The 13,819-nt window shown below is 36.2% G+C and overlaps 1 pseudogene; it reads right to left on the bottom strand.

Annotated features, from left to right (window-relative positions):
* Nucleotides 1–13,051, bottom strand: part of LOC127652344 (cytosolic Fe-S cluster assembly factor nubp1-like) — a 48,380-nt pseudogene extending 35,329 nt beyond the window's left edge.
* Nucleotides 13,052–13,819: the final 768 nt, after the last annotated feature.

Here is a 13,819-nt window from a genome sequence, read left to right as displayed (position 1 = left end):
AAGAGACAGAAGAAACTTGAAACAATCTATCTGCCAACAACAAAGAAAAACTGAGTTCAGCTGTACCTAGGAGAATTGGGGTTCTTTTTAAGGCAAAGGTGGTCACACCAAATATTGACTGAGCTTTTTTACGTTTACTGGACTTTGCATGACATTAATTGATCAATGAAAACTATTTTTGGCATTATTTTTGAAGACATTCTCACTTTGCAACATTTGCAAGTGCCTACAAATTTTGCACAGTACTGTATGTAAAGTTCTGACTTCAACAGTATTGTTCTCTCTACAAATTTTTATGCAAGCTGTCATAAGACAGACAAGTACATTTTAAGGTAAATGGTCTGCACTTATATAGCACCTTTTCAACTTTAACAGTATTCAAAGCACTTTACACTGTGACACATTCATACACACATTCATACACCAATGGTGGCAGAGCTGCTATTGCGAGCAACTTTGGGTTCAGTGTCTTGCCCAAGGACACTTTGGCATGTGGAGTCATGTGGGCCAGGATTCAAACCACCAATCCTGCAATTAGTGGCCAACCCGCTCTACCAACTGAGCCACAGCCACCCTAAGGTATGGAATATAAAAGATATGACCACAAAATTTACATTAAAAGTGAGATTTCTCTTTCCATTCCACTTCTACATGTGAATGAAACTACCTATGACTCTCTCATGCATGTGTGTTGGAGTGGATGGTTGCACTGAAGGGGCCTCTCAATGCTCTACTCACTTATTTGGTTTTCATCAACAGGAAGCGTGAACAAAACATAACGCATACAACAGGATATTCCCCCTCAAGCTCATGTTCCTTGTTTACAGCACTTCAGGAATCAGAGGGGTCCAAGCTCTCGACACAGCAGACAAAAGGGTGTTATCAGCACACAGGCTTGAGTGGAGTGTGATGTTTGGCGTTATCTATCACACACACACACACACACACACCCCTCAACAGTAGGGGTGTAACGGTTTATCGTGGCATGATGTATAGCTGTTTAAAAATGTGACGATGCGCAACATGGAGATGGGTCCGTTTTTTACGTTTAAAAAAAATATATATTTTAGCATCTGTTCTATCCAATACATGCAAATGGAAATTGCTTCATTGCATAAAATGAGCTTTAAAATACAATTGCACACTAGCAGCCACAGGTGTTATACGATGAGTTCTGCTGAAACTGAAATGTAAGCGAATTTAATACAGGAGCGGATGAGAGATGTGCCTTTTCAGCACGAGGGATCAAATGTCTGTTTTAAGTGCAAGAGTGAATCTGCTCTGACTGTTCTAGAGAAACTTAAAGTTTACAGAGGTTTAATGAGAGTGCCATATTAATCTAATACACTGCATATAATCCTGAATATTATGTATAATAATGCTATGGGTGAATATAATCCTAATGTCAAATGTAATTTCTGATTTAATTTCATCAGTAAATTATTATTATTATTCAACTATATGTACCACAGTTAAAGGATGGGCAAGGAGGAGGCGAGAACCGGCTTGTCAACATAAATCATAATTTAATGAGAATTTAAACCAAAAGCATAAACTACGGAAGAGGATTAGGGCCAAAAAATAATAAAAAAATAAAACCATCTCGAGAATAAAGTCATTATAATGCGAGATTAAAGTCGTTAAATTTCGAGAAAAAAGTCGAAATACAATCTTGAGAATAAACTCATTAAATATCGAGATTAAAGTCATTATAGTGTCGAGATTAAACTCGTTAAGTTTAATCTCGAATTATAAGTTGACTTATAATCTTGATATTTAACTGAGTTAATATCTAAGATTATAAGTCTACTTGTTTCTGAAAATTAACTGAAGTTTAATCTCGCATTATAATGACTTTAATCTCGATATTTAATGAGTTTATTCTCAAAATTGTATTTCGACTTTTTCTCGAAATTTAACTAGTTTAATCTCGCATTATAATGACTTTAATCTCGAGATGGCTTTATTTTTTTTTATTATTGCTTGGCCCTAATCCTCTTCCGTAATAAACAAACACACACGACGGACATGCCCGTAATTCTCTCTCTCTTGAAATGGTCTGACTCCAAACCTAACTTTTCTTGCTTTAAAAATGATTTTAAGCTTTATTGTTCTCTTTTGTGTAAGTGCACAAGTAAAAAGGCAATTAGAGCTTATAGCATTGTAAGCAGGATATATAATGTAACACCCCTTTTCTGTTTGTAATACTTTTTTCTTGTCCTCTGGCACTGTTCTTTTTTTTTTATTATTATTTTACTTTATTTACTTGGTTTTTTTGTTTCATTTTGAAGGATTATGTCTCATTGTATTGTTCTGGTTCGTGGCATTAATTAAAAAAAAAATAAAAAAAAAAAATTCTCTCTCTCTTTCGAACCATCGTCACCGGCTGCCTTTATCCCTCGCGCGCCTCATCTGGCCGATTGGGGACCGGGCGCGCGATATTCCGACCCGGCCCCGCCCCCCTCCGCTCCACAATATATAAGCAGGCACTTCCATTAAATGTATATGTATTTTTGAAAATAATATTTAGATGTAATCAGAGACAAAATAATTTAATGATTTTTTTTTTTTTTAAATCAGTGACAGTGTGTAAGCAGCATTTGTATCTAACATAATTCTGTATTTTCAGTAAGTAGAATTATTAGCATATATCTCCATCTGGTGTCACCATTGCCCTGTTCTGGGCTGATTTTTAGTCCCAGTACATCTCTGATGGATCATTCAACACTTTTAAGAACAGTACTTTTAGCTCAATTTTAAAGGACAGGAACTGTTTTGCATATGTCTTCAAAGTAATAATAATAAAAAACATTCAGTCTTATCTTTTCTTGATTTAGGCTTAGTTTGAAGAATCGTGAACCAAACCGTGAGTTCAGTATTGTGAACCGAACCGAATCGTGAGATGATTTAATGGTTACACCCCTAGTCAAAAGTGTGAGCCAGTGTGCATGGCAGAGTTTCCGCTAGAAAAAAATGGTAGAGGTTTCGTTTTACGGACATTTTAATGATATGCCGGTCAAATATATCGCCTCTTAATTAGACAAGTTGAGGAAAACTGGAGGCAGTCTATGTAACTTAAAAAATGACATAATCAGGCCGTATAGAATGCAACATATTATTATTAGCTTAACTTTCAAATAGACGAAAAAAAAAAAAACATGAGGGACCGGATTATTAGGCAATTTTAATCGGACAATTTAAAATTTGTCCGATTAGACAGCCGGAGAGATTTAATTTTGTCGGACATTTAATTTTTTTACCGGCCACTGTCCGGTAATTACCGGACAACGGAAACCCTGGTGCATGGGGACCCACTCACAATTTGGATGAGCACTAGAGTCTTATTCAAAACAGAAAAAAATACTTGATTGTGTCCGATTACCAGTGTTGGGGAGTAACAAATCTAAAAGTAGGCCTACAGACGCTTTTAACTTAACTACTCTTTTCAGTAGCGTGACAGTAGCTCTGTTGTTTTTAAAATACAGTAGCTTTTCCAGTAACAAGCTATTTTTTCCTACAAGTACAAGTGCAGTGTGATAAAACACTGCATTACTTTTTTGTCATGATGTATTGTGCACAACACTTTGCAGCCGAGTAAGATGAAATAATAACCAAACACTCACTATTATGCCTTTCTTTCTCTTAAATAGCATTGGGAAATCTGATTCATTTTAGTAAATCAGTTCGTTCGGACAGCTCATTTTAATAAATTGGTTAAAATGAAAAATTCACAGATTCATTTGAAGTATCACAGTTGTGAAAATTAAATATCTAAAAGATTTGGGCTCTTTTAAAGCTTCAATGTAGATAGCAGTGTTTTTTTAGTAGCTTATAGTGTAGCCAACTAATTTTTCAATATGGTAGCTTGACTGTTGTTGAACTACTTTAAATTATAAGCTTGTAGCTAGATAAACAACACTGCCCTTTACTTCATATTAGAGGTAGACCAATATATCGATGTGGTGATGTGGGCATGATCGAGCGACGTCTTCGGAGAGCGAGGCCGGGAGAAGGAGAATGGTATTGATTGACACCTGTGGGAAATTATCTCTAACTGCTGTTCTGTGTTTCTGTGAGAGCTGGAGGGGGATAAAAAGTGTGTCCAGAGAGAGAGAGAGAGAGAGAGAGAGACGCACGATGCTGACTGTGTGCTCAAGCATTTTATGTTGTGCTGATAAGCAGTTTATTGATTGAAGCTGAAAAGTGTAGCAATAAAACTCACGTTGGATTATTTACCTGGCTCCCGCTTCCTCCTACAGAAAGAACAGAACCGCTGCCAGGTGCGGGGGAGACCCTTCTGTTCCCCAAGAACGCGGAGGGGCGTTCTGTCCGCCAGGGGCCGGAGGTCTGCCTCTGATCCGCCCGGAGAGGTGCGGCTGTCGTCGGTTAGAGGGTGGAGGAGTGGCCGAGGAACAAGCTACAGCGTATCGGAGAACTGGCGAGTAAGTGTTTTCCTCTCTCTCTCTCACTGCCGCTCCGCGTTGGCCTTTTCCCTCTCATTTAAATTTTACAGTGTTTTTTGGGGGGCGGGGGGTACTACACTGTTACAGGAAGAACCCCCCCTATTTAATTATTTCTGTTTCCCTCCGCTTGTACCCTCCCTCATCCAGGTAGACGGGGATGACCTGCCGGCAGATGGGGCAAAAGGCACGCCCCTCCCCATGGAAAGGGGGGGGGGGGTGTACTTCATGCCGGGGGCTCCCCTGCCTGAGAGAACGAGGGAGGAATGTGGCAGGGCGGAGGGCGGGGCCGGGTCTTGATTATACACACCCGGTCCCTTATCAGGCTAATTATGCCTCAGAGAGGCATAAAGGCCGACTGCAGAGGATTGTGCAGGCGAGAGAGATCGTTTACGGACATGTCCGTCGTGTGTGTGTTTGTCTTTTGTTTATCATTAAAATATTATTTACATCGTCAAGACAGTTCTTGCCTCCTCCTTTCCATTGACTTCTTTACAGTCAGTTTTACCGATTAATCGGTGCCGATAGTTGCTTTTTTGGAACTATTGGTTATCGGCAAGAATCTATTCCGTTTTTTTTTTTTTTATTTATTCCTCTGTGTTCCTCTGTGACCAGCATGGAGGAGTCCACAGCTTGAACAACTTGGATCTACAATATAGTAAATTTGGTGATTAGCATAAAAATGTTAATACATGATTCAAGTGTTCTAAATGGAAGTGAGGGCATGAAAAGAAAAATGCAACTGTATGGAAATGTGCCCTTTCAGCAAATACATTGTGTCTCCAACATATATACATATATACAAAATCTTAAGTCTGGTGAATATATGTATATATATATATATATATATATAGGCTTTAATAAGCTTAATATGTTAAATACTTAAATATAGAGCATTGTAACAGAGTCAAGTCTCCGTCATTTCAAAATACGATTTCCAAAATAAGTAAGTTGATTACGGACCAGTTATGCTCCAAATTATTTCCTGGATATTATTGGGATTTTGGTTGCACAATAAACTGCACCTGGAATTTTATTCATTTTGTCTCATACAACTTTGTGTGTGCCCATCATAGTAAGGAAAGTCTAAGAAAGCTTTTTAACATTCTATATATCGGTCGATTAATCGGTTATCTGCCTTTTCTACCATCTTCGTAATCGGTCTCTGTAAAATCCATTATTGTTCAAACTCTACTAAGTGTGCTATATGCTTATGTAACCACTGAGAAATAATAATAGCCTCTAAGAGAGAAAAAAATGAATGCAGATAAAAACACCAATACAATTGCACACAATAGCCATCAAATGAGAGATAGAGAGAGGGATAGAGAGAGAGAGAGAGAGAGAGATATGAGAGGAAAAAAAGCATGAACTATACTTTTAAAGACCTTTTAAGAGGTTGCACACATTGGAAACTGAGAGCATAGAACTCAATTCCATGCGGCTTTATAGACGTCAGGCGACAATAGAGCATTTCACATTGTGCAAGTCCCCAAGCTGAGAGATTTAAATTGTTGAGGTTTTGAAGATTATTTCAGTCAGTGAGCTGCCAAAGGCTACAGTCCACACACTGACAGCACCATTGTGGCCACATTGTTTTGAGTTGAGATCAATACAACTCGTCCCAATATGCTGGATCAGAAAGTGTCGCGGTCAGAGCCATGCTCTTCTAAATAAACCCTGTAAATCTGTCTCTTTCTGCCACAAACCCCTACACTTTACAAAGCACTAAAAATAGCCAGCCATCTCAGATGGAGAAATATTATTGTGAAGTGGTTGGCTTCAATGCTGAGATACAAACAGAAGATTTGCCCACGTTAGCTGCTCTCATTGATTTAACCAATTTCAAGGTTCTGGCTGTTTGAGTTTCCTATTTTGATTAAAACTATAGTGTCTTGACCAAAGGCGTCACACTAAAAATGTCTGATATGATTTTGGAAATGTAGTGAAAGTGCTTGGAATTGTGATTCAATGTTCACAGTGCTGTAAGGCAGGAATTATCTGAACTTATCCACTGGAAAAAGAGGCTACAATTTGAATATTAAATTAAAATGAAATTCTGATAAAAAATTTATTTGCATGAGTCAAGCTTACAGCCCATCTAAAGCAATTTATGTATCTGACAATGTGCAAAAAGGGCTTTTAAACAGGGTTCCAATGGATTTCCATGACATCTCTATTGCTAATCTTGTCGTTTGTATATGATAAGGATTTAAAAACATCTTTTTATAGATTTTCTCAAAAAGTATTTGTAAAAATGTCAATAACTCAATTTCAAGCTCTGGTATCCAAGTAGTGACACAAATATTCAACAAACACAAATAATCCTGTCAACTAAGATGCCTTGAACTGGCATCTTTGAAGGAATTTTTTGGCAATTTTTGAAGACAGCATACTGTAGATGTGCCTTTCGCTGCCTATGACATTGCAAAATCCGGTGAGTGCAGTTTGGCAGATGGTTGAATAAATAAAAATGGCAGAGAAGTTCAAATGTTTTTTTTAATTACCTTGGTATTATAGGGACATTAAGGGATTATTAACATTATTTAAATGGAGAAATGTGTCCTAAATATTTGAATCTAAACCTATAATAAACGATATTCGCTTAAATACTGATACAGGCAAATTATCAGTACTGGTACTACTCGACCTCAGTGCTGCATTTGACACTGTTGATCACAACATACTTCTTGACAGGCTGGAAAACTGGGTGGGGCTTTCTGGGATGGTCCTAAAATGGTTCAGGTCATACTTAGAAGGGAGAGGTTATTATGTGAGTATAGGAGACCATAAGTCTGAGTGGACGTCCATGACATGCGGAGTCCCTCAAGGCTCAATTCTTGCGCCACTTCTGTTCAACCTGTATATGCTCCCAATGAGCCAAATAATGAAAAAGAACCAAATTGCTTACCACAGCTATGCAGATGACACACAGATCTACTTAGCCCTATCACCTAACGATTACAGCCCCATTGACTCCCTGTGCCAATGCATTGATGAATTAAACAGTTGGATGTGCCAAAACTTTCTTCAGTTAAACAAAGACAAAACTGTAGTCATTGTGTTTGGAAACAAAGATGAAGTTCTCAAGGTGAATGCATACCTTGACGCTAGGGGTCATACAACTAAAAATCAAGTCAGGAATCTTGGTGTGTCTCTAGAGTCAGATCTTAGTTTCAGTAGTCATGTCAAAGCAATAACTAAATCAGCTTACTATCATCTGAAAAATATTGCAAGAATTAGATGCTTTGTTTCCAGTCAAGACCTAGAGAAACTTGTGCATGCCTTCATCACCAGCAGGGTGGATTATTGTAATGGACTCCTCACTGGCCTTCCCAAAAAGACCATAAGACAGTTGCAGCTCATACAGAACGCTGCTGCCAGGATTCTGAGCAGAACCAGAAAATATGAACATATCACACCAGTCCTCAGGTCTTTACACTGGCTCCCAGTTACATTTAGGATTGATTTTAAAGTATTATTACTGGTATATAAATCACTCAATGGGCTAGGACCTCAATATATTGCAGATATGCTCACTGAATATAAACCCAACAGATCACTCAGATCATTAGGATCACATCAGCTAGAAATACCAAGGGTTCACTCTAAGCAAGGAGAGTCTGCTTTTAGCTATTATGCCAGCCGCAGCTGGAACCAGCTTCCAGAAGAGATCAGATGTGCTCCTACAGTAGTCACATTCAAATCCAGACTCAAAACACATCTGTTTAGCTGTGCATTTACTGAATGAGCACTGTGCCACTGTGTGTCCGACTGTTTGTACTGTATTTTATTTTATTTTATTCTAAACTGTTTCAATTATTCTTATTTTTTTATTCTTATTTTAATCTCTTCTATGTAAAGCACTTTGAATTACCATTGTGTATGAAATGTGCTATATAAATAAACTTGCCTTGCCTTGCCTTGCCTATGGTCTTTGAATTTTTAAAGCTCACAAGAATTAATTTTAAATAATAAAACTAGGGCTGTCAATCAATTAAAAATTGTAATAAAATCAAATGTCAAACAAGGTGTGGCAGTTAAATAATCTAATTAATCGCATACATAAATATTTGCTGAGCCTAAAATAACAATAATTCAATATATATTGATTAAATAATTATAAATAGTTATATTTAAATAATTAGTCATACAATATACAGTACTGTACAAAAGTCTTAGGCACAAAAATATTTGTCTTAAGATAGTTATTTATATCTTCAGCTTTAGCATGTCAATACTAAATATAAATGTTAACTCCCAATAACGACTCCCAAACATTACTTTTGCAAATAGAAAAGATTAGAATAGAAGCACAGGGAGCCCTGCAACAGATGTCATGGCCCCCACAAAGCTACCACTGAACATCGTGTCTGTCTGAGATTACATATAGAGAAAGAAGCAGTTGAGACAGCCTAAACAGATTGAAGAACTGTGACGAATTCTCCAAGAAGCTTGAAACATCCTATCTACCAACCGAGAAAAATTGTGTACAGTAGTACCTAGGAGAATTGGTGCTGTTTTGAAGGCAAAGGTGCCCACACCAAATATTGATTTTGCTTTTTATGTTTACTGGACTTTGTATAGTGAAAAATATAAACTATTTATGACATTATTTTTAAAGACATCGTCACTTTGCAACCTTTTTCACAAGTGCCTAAAACTTCTGCACAGCACTGTATATATATTTAAAAAATAGTAATACAGATAATTAAAATGCATTAGACTATTTAGGCACACAAGTTAAGCATTAACAAATATGGTTTGTGTGGTTTGTGGTCTGTATAAGCTGCACGTTGCCTATACAGCGAGTTTTGCTTACTGCCCCCTGGAGAAAATAGGTGATACTCCATGCTTGAATTGCTTATATGAAAAGAATATTCCTTATTACGGTCCAGAGACATTAATTGTGTAAAGGTTTTTAATGCATAATTATTTTATATAATTAATCACGCTGATGTGTTAAATCAACAGCACTACATAAAACATGATGCTACGGTGTCTTAGAAGTTGGTCTCAAACCATTTTTTTTAGGAGATACATTAATAAAATCCACATAAGGATCTTGCTGATCTGGCAATATTTCAATTTTTAAGGTTTCAAAGTTTTAGCATGGAATATCAAATTACATCATCATCATCGTCATCATCATCATCATCATCAAAAAAGAAGAGTCAATAGGATCCTAAAGTCAATGTTTAATATTAAACAACTAAGAACTTTAAACTTCCACTTTAATTTGATTAGATTCCTGTTTATATTATTGAATAGTGCCAGGTATTGTGTGAGATTTGGTGCCAACACATAAATGCTTTCCTTTTATACAAGCTTCCCAGAAACCAACTGACTAAACAGGTCAAAAAATAACTTTGCTAATAGACAATATAAACAAAGAAATCCAGTTTTCACAGATCAGGCCTTACCGAATCACACTTTGAGTGGTAACAATGAATTGTATACAAACTAAGTTTTCAGACCAAAACAATAAGAAAAGTAATTTTGATTAAGTGCCTTGCACATTTTCTTTCTTTATTTTTAGTTTGAACATTATTCTTCATTGTGTTCATTTAGCAAAAGCAGTGTGGAAAACATGCATTGATTATTTTTAACTACATTTACTATATTTAAAGGATATTACCTCTGAAAACTAAATACATTGAAGGAATAGTTCACCCAGAAATGACAGTTCTCTCATCATTTACTCACCCCCATGCCTTACCAGATGTGCATGACTTTCTTTCTTTAGCAGAACACAAATTAAGATTTTTAGAAGATCTCAGCTCTGCAAGATCTAACAATGCAAGTCTACATCTACAGATCTACAGAGCTGAGATATTCTTCTACAATTTTTAATTTGTCTTTTGCTGAAGAAAGAGTAGATATTGTGTGAACTATCCCTTTAATAAGAATTAAGACATTGAATATCATCACATGTATTTTTCCATGTGTGGATTATTCTAGACAAGAATTTACAAGACACACTAAACCACAACTGTACACTGCAAAATCAATAATAAATCAAGGATGTTAACATTTCCTTGGGAAAATGTAACATTACTGTAAACAGTTACTTTTTGGTTAATAATATAAAACTACGGCATCTTTAAGAACTCATCGAACAATTAAAATGAGAACCCATCGTGACTCTAAATTAATATGAATGAGGCTGTGTTGACAAAATCTACAATGGTTGTTTTATTCTAAGGTGATTCTTAAGACCTTTATAAAGTAAGTATAGGAGAAGAGGGCTTACCTCTTTGGAGTCATCACTAGCTAATTCATGTGATAAATGTGCACTAAAAGTGCTCTTCCCAAAACCCCCTTCCCAACAAAACAAGAATCTTGTGCTTCACAGAGGACATCTTCTGTCTTATTTCCTCTATAGCTGCAGTGGGGAAAAGGGGGTTACAGCCTTTAGATTTAGGGGAAAAGGCACATTAATTTAAAAAAGCATGATGTTTCTTCTTTATCTGCAAACACATCTGTAGGATTGAAATCTAAATTGGAGTTTTGTGGCTTTTTGTCCACGTCTATTAGCTCTGAGGCTCTCTATAAGAAGGAATACTCTTAAACTTTTTAGTACGTATGTTTAGATATATATTGACACTTCATATTTTATGCATTCTAAGGATTATATAAATATTTGTTTAATAAAAATGCTCTCTGAATATAGAATCTGTTAATACCATCTGCAACTCACTAGCAATAACAAGCAGCAAATAATGTTTTTCTTTATTGTTATTATTATTATATACACTAGTAGCCAAAAGTTTGAAATAATGTACAAATTTTGCTGTTTCAGAAGAAAATTGGTACCAAAATGTCAAATGGCATTCAACTGATCACAACGTATAGTCAGGACATTACTGATGTAAAAAAAAACAGCACAAACACAATTTGAAATAAATCATTTTTGATAAAATCTAGACAGGCCCCATTTCCAGCAGCCATCACTCCAACACCTTATCCTCGAGTAATCATGCTAAATTGCTAATTTGGTACTAGAAAATCACTTGCCAATATATCAAAACACAGTTGAAAACTATTTGGTTTGTTAAATGAAGCTTAACATTGTCTTTGTGTTTGTTTTTGAGTTGCCACAGTATACAATAGACTGGCAGGTCTTACAGTCAATATTAGGTAAAGAATGGCAACAAAAAAAACAGCTTTCTCTAGAAACTCGTCAGTCAATTTTTGTTTTGAGGAATGAAGGCTATGCAATTCTTGAAAATGCCAAAAAACTGAAGATTTCATACAAAAGTGTACACTACAGTCTTTAAAGACAAAGGACAACTGGCTCTAACAAGGACAGAAAGAGATGTGGAAGGCCACATGTACAACTAAACAAGAGGATAAGTACATCAGATTCTCTAGTTTGAGAAATAGACACCTCACATTTCCTGAGCTGACAGCTTCATTGAATTCTACCCGCTCAACACAAGTGGCTTTTTCTTTGCAGTTCTTCCCATAAGGCCTGCACCCCTGGCACCCCTGAGTCTTCTCTTTAGAAGACTCAGGGTTGCAGGCATTATGGGAAGAACTCTTTTGAAACAGAAAAACAAAAAGAGAATGTTAGAGTTTACAAAGAAACACAGACATTGGACAACAGATAATTGGAAAAGAGTGTTATGGATCTTAACCCCATTGAGCTTTTGTGGGATCAGCTAGACTGTAAGGTGCGTGAGAAGTGCCCGACAAGACAGAAACATCTATGGCAAGGGCTACAGGAAGTGTGGGGTGTAATGTCACCTGAGTATCTGGACAAACTGACAGCTAGAATGCCAAGGATCTGCAAAGCTGTCATTGCTGCACTTGGAGGATTTTTTGATGAGAACTCTTTGAAGTAGTTTAAGAAGTTTCACCATTAATTTCACGTTTTTAATGTCCTGACAATACATTGTGATCAGTTAAATGCCACTTTGGTGAATAAAAGTACCAATTTCCATAAGAGCAAATCTGTACATTATTCCAAACATTTGGCCGCCAGTGTATAAACATTTATGAATGAATGTATACCAGGATCAGGGGCTTTGGCAGCACCGGATGAACAAATATTCTGGTTTGGGCATCCCTGACAGGTAGATGAGTTCCAGCCTGGTCACTGCCTGTGCCTGGACAGTCTAAAGAGATCAATACATAAACAGAAATATATAAAGTGCAACTGAACTGATGACTCTGTAAGCTTTGCTCTCATGTCTGTCTTTAACTGAAATTATTAATAAACAAAAATATACATGTAAACAGACATAATGGTACACTTCCCATGTTGTAAGTTTAAGTGTATTTATGGATGTTTAAGCAGCCTAAACATTAAAGTAAATGTCTAAGCAGCTAAAACAGGCAGTTGCTGTGACAGATTGTCTGACGTGAAAGATGTAAAATTTTGTTCAGTTTCCATGACATAAATAAAAAACTAACGAGGCGTTGCAAGACAACACATATACAGTATATGTATAGCTAGCAATGGCGTAATGTAAACAGTAAATTTTTATTTATTTATTTATTTTTCGTTTTAAAGTGCCTAATGTCAAGCCCTATAAACATTTATTATGAAATTCACACTCTGGTGCATCACTAGGAACATCTGCCATCTTTCAAACATGGGCGCATTTCCTGGCAGCGGTGTAACGATCATTACATTCCCCGGAAAATTTGTCTACCGAATGTAAAAGTTTCCATACTTTTGTGTGCAGTTGCATTCGTTATTTTGTTTGTGACACTGGAAACAGTGAAACTGGTAGTAGTAGCTGAGCTTTGAGGTAAATGTGCTTTGGTGACACACATTGTACACAATATACAGACAACAAAACAATAAATAATATAGACAATAAAAAATAATATACTTATTGTTTTTTAATGTGTTACACCATTTATAATTTAACATTCATGTGGATACCAACACATTAGTGGTTTGTTTCTTTTTATGAATTCAGTGTTCCTATACTGTAGATTTTACTGTTACTTTACTGTTAATTGTATTAATCTGGACAAACCATATAATATCTTAAATGTCTTAACCTCAAGTGTCAAGAAATGCACAATCAAGTTAGAGAATGATCATGTTCATTTTCAGACATCAGCAGTCAATCATAATTTATAATCTATAAAACTCACCTGTTTCTGGTCAACAGATACATTTCTGTATTCTTACCCTTTTCATAGCTTACAGGTTTACAAATATACTTTTAAAGACATTTCACTATTATGATTTGTCTATAATCTTTAAGTGGTCTCACTTATGTTTATAAGCATAAAGGATGTTAATATAAGAAATGGCAAGCAGCTATAGCCTGAATGTGAAATGGAATGTGCCTGATGCAAGGGTCCTTCCTAGTGGTGTATCTGTAACATATTTCCAA

Source organism: Xyrauchen texanus, chromosome 12 (assembly GCF_025860055.1).
Source record: "Xyrauchen texanus isolate HMW12.3.18 chromosome 12, RBS_HiC_50CHRs, whole genome shotgun sequence".
Classification (NCBI taxonomy): domain Eukaryota; kingdom Metazoa; phylum Chordata; class Actinopteri; order Cypriniformes; family Catostomidae; genus Xyrauchen; species Xyrauchen texanus.
Note: the sequence above shows the minus strand (reverse complement) of the source record. Positions and strands in the feature narration are given on the sequence as shown.